This window comes from Caretta caretta, chromosome 4 (assembly GCF_965140235.1).
Source record: "Caretta caretta isolate rCarCar2 chromosome 4, rCarCar1.hap1, whole genome shotgun sequence".
Classification (NCBI taxonomy): domain Eukaryota; kingdom Metazoa; phylum Chordata; order Testudines; family Cheloniidae; genus Caretta; species Caretta caretta.
Genome location: NC_134209.1, coordinates 124,586,805 through 124,595,288, shown reverse-complemented (window position 1 = coordinate 124,595,288; position 8,484 = coordinate 124,586,805).

The following is an 8,484-nucleotide window of genomic DNA, read 5'->3' as shown; positions in this document are numbered from 1 at the left end:
TCTATTGTAATATCTTCTAATAGCTACCAGCAGCAAAAAGCTTATTTTTGTCATTAACAGCAAGAGATCTGACTGAGACACAGCGAGCAGTATTATTTTTGGAGTGTCACTTATCTGAGTACAGATATAAGTGGCTTTAAGTGTGAATGTTACTGTCTAGAGCCTGGCCCACAGAAGATAAAAAGACCAAGGGTGAAATCCTGACCCCATTGAAAATTTGCCATTGATTTCAATGAAGCCAGGATTTCAACCCTTTTGCTAGTTGCTAAAGGAAAACTCTTTACCTGCAGGGATGCCTGGCTCAGACTTCTTCATGGCCAGAATGGGATTGAAGTGATTCTGAAGAGGCTCAGCTGCTTTCTGTTGCCTGTCATCAGCACTGATGAGGTCTTCTCTTCTCTGTTGGTCAACTCATGTCCGGCTCTGGTTCTCTCCCTTCTATTGCTCTCCTACTAAACAACCGGAGCATTACACTCTTCCCCCTAACACAACTTGCAGGATCTGACCAACTAATAAATTCTGTCAGGTGAGGAGGACTGATTATTGATTACTGGTTTTTAATCACTAACATGCTAATGCAATAAATCAAATATGTAGTAACACATTAAAACCTTCCTCTTGTCTTAACCACGGCTTAGGTTCTAATTCAGCTTTGTCTGAAAACCATTTCCAGTATCTGGCTGAATACTGCAATTAGACATTGAGTCCAAATGTGGAGTTTTAGGACTTGGAGAAACAAGCCATTTCTACATATGTATATATCAGTTGTCATCTAGGTTTGAATGCAGTACCTTCAACCCCAAAAGCACAAGCCCCTGCCACTTGAACTGCCAGAGGAGCTCTGTTAGCTTGTAAATAGCATGCTCTTATCTCGGCAGAGGCCAACCACTAGAAAATACACTCACGCTCACTCAGTGTGTTACATGAATATCTGCTGGAGCACATAGTCTGTCTATGGGTATTGGAAATTCCACCAGTCACTGCCCTGTCTGTTTATGGCATTTTAAATTTAAACCACTACGTTCATGGAAGTAGGAACTAATATCACCCTGCAAGCTTCCCCATATGGCTCTGCTAACATGTTTGAGTTATCATGTGCCTTCTTTAATAATTTCAATTTAACTATTTTTTGACAGTTCTGCAGAACAAGGAACCTGGGCTGTTTCCTTTATAGGGGCTTGTAGAGGTAGGGAGAAGTTCCAATTAATTACTAACATGTAACAGCCTCCCAAAAAAGGAAAATAATTGAATCAAGAAGTGGAACATACAGATACAGTAAACAAGTTTTTTTCTTTCAGTCATATTGGGTTTTTTGTTTTTTTTTCTTCTGTGATTCAATTACTTCTGTACCAACATATCTGTTACATGCTGAATGCCAATTTCCACTGTTTTTTTAAAACTGCTGTGGGGAAAAGATTAATAATTCCTTTTAGCTGCTCTTTGATTTTATGTTAGAAGAAACTAATCCATTCAACTTAATTTCTCATAGAATCACATTGCCTAATTTCTTATGTTTGAAGTGACCTTTTTTCTACTCCTTCCTAAATGAAATTACTGCAAATTCATTATTCATAAGATCAAGACAGAGACCCAGTTGTGGAAAATCATGGGGTTTCTTTCTCAACTTCAATGTATCCGTATCCTATTATAGCCTTGAGAGCACAGACCTACACATTTTTAGTATAGAACAACATGGAGAACTATTTTGTGGCTAAGCAAAGTATTTGACGAGCAACGTACTTCTCATTTGCAGAGGGTATGCCATGTCCCTTTATCAGGGTGTGTTGCTGATTAACATTTTTGGAAGCTCCATTTGAATGTATACATTGTGCAATCAACTTGCATGAACACCATTTTTTGTCACCACAAATGCTGGTTTCGTGGCATGGACATGGCACTTAGAAATACCACCTTTTCTAGAAATTAATACCCGTTTGCTAGATTGTATGTGAGAAAGGAAAGTGAATTCAGGTGATGGTTATTTCATTGCCAACACCTCGTTAGCCTAAATATGAATGTGTTAATTTTCTTTAGGTGTCAGTATGAATGTATTCATACTGGTGGGGTCTTGTTTTGTTTTTAACCATCAACTTTAAAGAATGTGGGAACCATCTTGTTGGTTCAGAGGCTTGGTTTAGATAAGCAATGACAGTTCTGGATTAAGGATGGGCAAACTTGTTTTGCCTAATTTTGATTCCCCGCTCAAACAAACATTGTAGGTTTGAAGGTTTGACTCAAACTTCAATGTTCTTGGGTTTGTTTTCAGCTGAGGAGAAGTTGTGATAAATGGAGCAGAACAAAAAAAAAATCCACTTAAAATTATATTTAAATTCCATATACAGAACGCCCACTTGTGGAAACCTAGCTTTTTGGGAGTAAAATGGCCCTCAAGGATTGTGGGTAGTTTAGAGATTTTTGCCAAATTTGTAGCCTGAGCAGTGCAGTGAGTAGAAGACATTCCTTTTATCTGTTATTGCAACGATGAGGTAAATTTACCATTCAGAAAAACAGTCTAATCATTGTTCATTTGTTTAGGTTACATACAAATATCTGCACAAATTAATATAATCTTTTAATTAATCCAAGACAAAAAAAACCCATTAAATTAGATTTTTTTCTCTTTACCATGAAATTTGTCAACATTGTTTGTGAGTTACATGAAGCCAGTAATACTGTAATATGAAAATAGTTAATGCAATTATTGTGTGCCAAAGTGACTGCTCATTTTTAATAAGCCATCTGTTCCATTTTGGAAATTGGCTGTTTTTAAATTACCTTTAGCCAGTAAAATGTTGGCTACTACTAATATTGGGAATGCATACAGGATCTGCTAATAAAGTCACTTCTGTTTCTACTATGAAAAAGCTATGGTAGAACAAGAAATAGTGATATACCTTATTAAGTGTTTGCCCAGTGAACTGGAGGGATATCTTCAGAACAGGGAACAGAACTTCTCTTGTGCCATCCTACCGGAAGCTGACAAAGGTGTGCAAAGAGGTCAGGAGAGAGAAATGGGAACATAAATTATGGTAATAATATGTATTTGCTAAGATACTAAAATGAGATCTAGTATACAGGGTATTCATGGTTTCATGAATTCACTGAACACATCAGTGCTTTTAAAACCAGAGATGTTATTGAAATTGCTATAGGAGGTTATACTTATAATTCCACTTTAGGTGGCAAAGGACTTCCTCTTAAGGAAAAGTACTATAGAAGTTCATGAAAAATGATCAGCTTATCGAGATTTTTTAGCCACCATATGCAATTTAATAGATAACTCTAGGCCTGTTATAGAATTCTATAAGACTACTCCAAAATTTATAGAAAGAAGATAATTCTGTTAATTGCTATTGTACTTAGAGCAGGGGCAGGCAAACCTTTTGGCCCGAGGGCCACATCAGGTTTCCAAAATTGTATGGAGGGCTGGTTAGGGGAGGCTGTGCCTCCCCAAACAGCCAGGCGTGGCCCAGCCCCCACCCCCTATCCGACACCCCCCCTGCTTCTCGCCCCCTGACGGCCCCCCCCCAGGATTCCTGCCACATCCAACCCCCCTGTTCTCTGTCCCCTGATGGCCCCCCACCCCCAGATCCCTGCCCCATCCACCCATCCCTGTCCACTAGCTGCCCCCGGACCCCCTGCCCCTGACAGCCTCCTGCTGCTCTATCCAACCCTTCCTCTCATTCCTGACTGCCCTCCCCGAGACCCCTGCCCCCATTCAACTCCCCTGTTCCCTGCCCTTTGACCGCCCCAACCCCTATCCACATCCCTGCCACCTGAACAACATCCCGAACTCCCTTGTCGTCTATTCACTCCCTCCCCATCCCGCTCCCTGCCCCCTTACTGTGCTTCCTGGAGCACCGGTGGCTGGTGACACTAAAGCCATGCTGCCCAGAGCACCAGGACAGGCAGCCGCACCGCCTGGCTGGAGCCAGCCATGCCATGGCACAGCACAGAGCACCGGGTCAGGCCGCGGCTTTGCAGCTGTGCTGCCCGGAAAGAGCTCACAGCCCTGCCGCCCAGAGCGTTGCACCGACGGTGCAGTGAGCTGGGGCTGCGAGGAAAGGGGAACAGCAGGGGAGGCGCTGGGGGCTAGCCTCCCGGGCCAGGAGCTCAGGGCCCAGGCAGGAGGGTCCCGCGGGCCGTAGTTTGCCCACCTCTGATTTAGAGTAAGATCTATACAGCTCTATTGGTTTCATCCCTATTATGGAAATAGTCTTATCAAACTCTGGCCTAGATATCTGATCATAATGTTTTTCCTTGGACCTTAAAGAATTACAGTTTTAACTTAGCCAATTAAGGTAGTTAAGTTTAATAACTTTCTGATTTAAGACATCAGAAATTCAGGAAAGATTTCAAACTTTAATAATTTAAAAAAAAATCACTTAATTAACAGAAAAATTGGTGTGCAAGTGTTACCTATAACCAGTATATTTGTAATGAGGTTATAAATGGGAATGGGTGAATTGGTTTGGGAAAAATTAGAATGAAACCAAATGCTTAACTCTCCGCAGGATTTGGGCCTTAATGTCTTCTGAATTGAGGTTGTTTGTTAAAGAGACATTTACTAAAGAGTTGCAATAAAGTTACTTCCATTATTATTTTGTGTTAAGAAAAACTGGGAAAGCAAAGTTAATATTGCATTAAAGTTGAGAAATGAAGATGTCTGGAAGTACCAAAAATAAGGTTTTGAATGTCACATTAACTTTTATATACATTCCACAAATGTATTTTCTATTGATGACTCCTTTGTTAAATGTAGATATTACTCAATTATTTTGTAGGTTAATATAATCCATAAAATATACAAGATATATAATGTAGCCATTTTAATGTTCTGTTAGGTCCATTGGATGAAATCCTGGCCTCATTTAAGTCATGGTGAGTTTTGCCATTAACTTCAACAGGTCTAAGATTTTCATCCGTTTACTCTTGGAGATGCCTGACTCATGTGCTTGATTTCTCAACCTTAATATTTGGTTTTGCACTTGCATTAGAGGAGAACAGGTTCAGTGCTGCCAGGAAGGATGCCAGTGTTTGTTCTTAAATCTTTGTCAAGCTCTTCCAAAGGAAATAATACCCGAGAATGAGTGCATACTTCCCCTTTTTATCTGGTGGGTGTGTACTGCATTGAAATTAAACCCATCTGCCTAAGTGCCATGAAATATAGATACTTATGCTAGTTCTTATTAACTTTAAATAAAGTTAAGGGCGGTAGTTGTGATGGTGCTTTTTTGGTGTGGACACCTGGCCATCAGGAACTGAACTTGAACAACAAATTCACTACTATTATATTCCTGGTGGGCAGGCATCCAGGAATTTAAATGCCAACAATGTGTTCTGCACCGTACAAGACACTAAGAAGCAATGGACATGATTCTCCTCTTACTTACACCAGTTTTACTCCACTGTATATCCTTTGACTCAGATCATAGCTATTTCTGACTTACACAGGTGTGAGAACTGAATCAGGCCCACAGTCCCTAACCTCAGATTCTTATCATCTAGACAGATGTAGACAATATAAACCAGACACGAGGAGTACAATCTTGTCCCTCTTGAAATCGATGGGCGTTTTGCCATTAACTTCAATAGGATCAGGATTTCACCCAGAATACATTGAGAGCCTATCAGATAGTAATCTGTTGTTTTCTAATGAGGGAATGACAACATATTTCAATCTGATTATGTGGGTTAGTGGTTATGACCTTTGCAGAAGTAGGTTTTGACTATATGTGATTTTCAATATTATCACAGCTTGTAAGAGGGCAGAGTAATGAAATCTAAACCCAGTGTTCCACAGGCAGAGGTCTGAAATGACAAAATAAAACAGCATATCTATTTTTCCATTTTTCCATTTTGCCCATTTTTAGCTTCTTTGCTAAGTGCACTGAAATCCATCTGTACATAAATTTCCTAAACTGCAAGTTTATTTATATTGAATTTGCTAGGTTTCCATAAAATTGCCATAGAAGCTTTGTGGGACTAGCACTGATCGTAAATGCAATTCGCAGGAGGTTGCCACATTTTTCAGCTATATTTTCCATCCTTCTCATCTTTATGTTATGAAGAGATATCGACTTTGTGGAGTCAGTGCAGCAAGTTATAAATGATGTATGAAATGAGAGAGCCCTGCTCGGAGCACAGAGGACATAACCTGCGCCAGTTGTTCTGACATTCAGCTCGGGAGTAAGGAGACAAACCCACAAGTCTGGCAGCTACCAACAAAGAGAGTGGGGTTTGGTTTTAAGTATTTGTCACTGATTTTGTACCTGAGAGCAGTCAGGGCTTGATCCTGTAGACTGCAGAAAGAGAGGAAGAGCACCAGCATTCAGCTTTGAGCAAAAAGAGGTTTCCGCATACGCCGAAGAGCCATGAGCACAGCCGTGTGAGTTAACCTCTGTGTCTGCACTGAAATGAACACTAGGGAGCAAGAGACAAGTTGTTGTGCTGGAGAGTGGAGAATGGGCTTACTGGCTTCAGTGCAATCCTATGAATGCAAGTAATAGGCCAGATCCGGCTGAAGTCAAAGATAATCTTGCCATGGAGTTAAAAAGGAGCAGGACTGGGCTGTATGCACATAGCAGCCATTGCAATGATTTCAGAATCATTTTGCTTCCCCCCCATGTGGTACAGTTTTACCTGAGTGTGTGGAAGAGGTCAAAATGACTGTGAGGCCAGTAACGTGTGCACAGAAATGATAGTATGGTGACGCGTGCTAGAGAAACCCTGAAGATTTCCCATGAAACAACGCACAGCCAGCTAGGTGGTGTGTGCTGGGCAAAATGTTCTTACCAAACTAGTAGCACTCTGCACCCCAGCCCTACTGCTGGCTCAGTGATTTTCACCCATCTCCCACCTTCACTCCTGCAGGACAAACCTTATGATGAGAATGCTGGTTGGAAAATGACCTCCACCACAGTAATAAATTTAAATGACAAGGGGGGAAAGGTTCATTGCAATGTTCCATGAAAAATTATGACTCATCCAAAAAAAAAAATTGGGCTGAAAATTTTTGTTTTTATTTTTCAACAGTCAACATTTTCTCTTGCAAGAAGACACTTTCTGTGAACCCTTTTCGTTTAAACCCGTTTTCCAACCAAACAGTTTCGAGCTGGCCCTACGTATGGGCTCCCTGTCGTTAGACAGAATGAGAGGAATTGGCCATCCCTTCAACAGCCAACACAGACACTGCACAAAAGTATCCAGTTCTTAAATATGGTGTTGTCAGATCATAAAAACCAGCAGTTTTATCATCCACTTAAAAATGGAGTCTCTGATGTACCATTCTCTCTGGTTGGTGACAGAAAGCCATGGGTTGTTGTCTCTTGTCTCTTTGTGTCAAAGCCTGGGGCTGGGTGTGGCTAAGTAACCGAAAAGGACACTGAGGAAGCACTCTTCACATAATCATACATTCATAGCGGGGAATGTGAGAAGAAGAATCACAGACTAGTGGTCTCAGCCAGGAATTCCTGAATTCTGATTCTGGTGCCCGCTCTTTGTGTGGTCTCTTCGCCTCTCTGCCACAGTTTCCCTCTCTCTGAAAAGAGAATAATATTTACGGACAAAACTATGCTGTTTAGCAAGTGAAGACCAAATAACGTTGACCAAATGAAGTGTCAAAGTATTGTTCCACTCCTTTGGTGCTCGCTTGGTGAGCAGTTTTGTTTTTGTTATTCACTGAAATAAGGGGCTGTAGATGAAATGCTCATTCAACAGTGAATTGCAGGGCTACAATAGTCTTGTGAGCTTCTCACTGGGACATTGACCACTTGCTTAAATGGTCTAGGTTTTAATACACACTAAAGCCCTTTTTTGCATAGCTCCCGCAACTCCTAATGACTTTATTACATCATGTATCTAGCACAGTATTATTGTTATTTGTATTATCGTAGCATCTAGGAGCCCCAGTCATGGCCCAGGACCCCATTCTGCTAGGCATTGTACAAATATAGAACAAAGAGACAGTCCTTGCCCCAAAGAGGTTATAATCTAAATATAAGATGGGACAACAGATGGATAAAACAGACCAAAGGGGGGACTACAAGGAAACAATGAGGTAGTATTAGTCAGCACGATAGGCTGTGGTCTTAGTATACCAGCAGCCTAACTCTTGTCAAGATTTTCGTAGGCATTCTAGCAAAGTGCACTTTAAGGAGGGTTTGAAGGAGGATAAGGAGTTAGTTTGTGGATGTTTACAAGGAGCTTTTCCCATGCTGTGTTGAGTCTGTTGGTGCTCAGACAGGTTTAACTTGTAAAGTACTGTATTCACAGGACTGTCACTGTGCAGTCTAGTATACAGACCTACCAGTTACATCCTATCTAAAACAGTGAACTTAGCTTTGGGCAAGTGCACGCCAAATATCTCCAAAGAGGTGTTTCTTGGCTCCCCTAGCTCATGCAGTGTGAAGTAACTGTGGCAGCTACATACAGGTGCTAGAGTTAGGGAAAAAATGGACCTAGATGAGCAATGGAGTAGTAAAA